Here is a 2473-nt window from a genome sequence, read left to right as displayed (position 1 = left end):
CCCAAAAGAAAACTTGAGTTTGCACTGTCTAGTCAGTTGTAGTTGTGCTTTATCATTCAACCATCCTAATGGGTATGGATTCTTGCGAGGTGTAGTTTCTAATCCCAATTTCTTTACAATGGCTTCATAAATCAAATTTACTTCTGAGCCACTATCAAACAAAGTATCAATCTTTTGATTTTTGGAAATAACTCGAATATGAAAAATCTCATGTCTTTTTCTCTCATTTTATTTATCAATAACAGATTGAGCCGAATTACTAGTAGATGCTTTAGAATTCTTACCTTTTATACCTACGGCTGCTATAGTTGTTTCATCTCCCGAGTCTAACCCCAAATCTTTCTGAATAGTTGTAGCTGTCGTCTTCTTCTTGCCCTCGGACTTCTTAGGTCTTAGCTCTGGATGCAGAATCCAACAATGCTCATCATCATGCCCCTCCTTTTTACAGTGACTGCATGAAGCTTTGGCTTTCTGTGTAGTGTTAGCCTTCCTTTCTTTCCACTTCTGTTTTCTCTTCTCCTTGCTCTTGTTTACAGTGGATTGGGATGGTCCCCCAACTTCTGGATTTCCATTCTTTCCTCTAGCTTCTAGATGAGTAGCTTGTACAGATACCTCATCTATACTAGTGGGCTTAAACATGAGTATGGTATGCCCCATGTAGCTATGTATACCACCAATGTACTTCAAAAGAGTCTCTGGTGAGTCTAATGAGATACCCAATATCAATGCTCTCTTTCTGAACTCTTGAGTATACCCTTGCACACTTTTCGCTTTCAATTGCCGAAGAGTTTTCCAACTCATCATGGCTTGTTGCATGTAGGCCAATGGATAGAACTGTTTTTTGATCGCAGAAACAAAGTCACTCCAGACAGAGATGGTCTTACCATGTCTTTTCATATCAGCTTGGGTTCTGCCTTCCTACCAAACCAAGGAAATGCCTCCTAGGCATAGGCTTGCCAGCTGAATCTTACTCTTGTCTGAGTTTATGTTCTGTACCCTGTAATACACATCAATTTGTCTAATCCAATTGTCCAACTTTTCAGCATTTAGCTCTCCATCATATATAGGCAAATCAAATTTAACATCCAACTTAATTAAAGATGCTTTCTTACTATGCATAGGGCTATTAGGAGGTGTGAGAAAGCTTTCCTCTTTCCCCTTTCCTTTGGAGTGGTCATGGCAGTGGGACTCATCTTCTTCTTTATCTTGTTTAGAACCTAATGAATCTTCCACCTTATGCTTTCTAACGTCTCTGTACATTTTTTCCACCATAGAATTTATAGCTAGGAAACTCTCTATGAATTGAGGGTCTGGCCTAATAGAACCTTCCTCTAACATTGTCTTCCAAGAATAGACTCTCCCAATTTCAGGATTAGTTTCCACCAACTCTCCTTCTCCTAATTTGAGCTTTGATCTAGTGAGCATTCATAGCTAAACCAACACAAGCTTGTATAACCTTGCAGCCTAAAGCTCTGTTACCACTTGATCTGATATTCACCCTATGATTGACATTAGTTAAAGATTTGTTAAAATAAGGTATTACAGTCTCATGTGTTGGTGTGTGTTTTGTGTTATTGAAGCAATGGATCGATGAGATTGCCAATACACAAACAATAAAATGGAAAGACAGCAGAGAAATACAATAAGCAAACACAAAGACACAAGCAATTTTAATAAGGAGTTCACCCTTTTCTTTAGAGCTACGTCTCCGGTCCATCTTTCAGTCATGGCCTTGTTTTATTGTGTCTTTAAGTAGAGAAATTACAATACAGGGACTCAATGTGAGTTCACCTGAAGCAGGTTTTGCTTGGCACGGTAGTCCTTGGATTCCCCAAGCCACTAGAGTGCACAGACTCTTCTTTCTCCTACCAGCTCTATGACCTTCTGGTCTATAGTAGAAAGAGCCAAATGTGATGCTCAGTCTAGATAGAATCCTCTATGAGATGGCTTGAATCTTCAAGCTCTCTGGTGCTCGATGTTTCCTTTGGTCAGCTCGGTCGTCTGTCTCTTCTTCTCTGCTTTACTGTTCTCTATGTTCCATCCTCCTCTCGGTATTCTGGTTCCTATCTCTGTCTCTCTTCGTCTTTTGGACTTCGACATACTCAACTCTCCTCTAATTGATTCAATTGCCTCTATTCATGGCTTTAGCCATTCGATCCCTATGCATGCTCAGTTCCTCTTCCACCTCTGTCTCTTCCCCTTCTGTAGCTGCGCTTGGAGTTCCTGGTTCGGCGTCATCATGAACACTCAGGGAGTGGCCACTTGTCCTGCTCTAAACGGCGCCAGCATGCTTCATTGGTTCATTTCTTTAGTTACATCGTGGATGCGTTCTTCCTCCACCATGGCAGTCAAATAGATTTCAAATCCCTTTAAAACACGACATAATTCCTTGTCGATTCCACTTCTTCCCATTAGGCGTGATCTCAACCGTCTGCTCCATATGCACGTTTCGCGCAGTTGACTTGCTCGACCG

The sequence above is a fragment of the Pinus tabuliformis genome, chromosome 3_1 (genome assembly GCF_031772625.1).
Source record: "Pinus tabuliformis cultivar Carrire ecotype Pingquan chromosome 3_1, CPIR1, whole genome shotgun sequence".
Classification (NCBI taxonomy): domain Eukaryota; kingdom Viridiplantae; phylum Streptophyta; class Pinopsida; order Pinales; family Pinaceae; genus Pinus; species Pinus tabuliformis.
Note: the sequence above shows the minus strand (reverse complement) of the source record.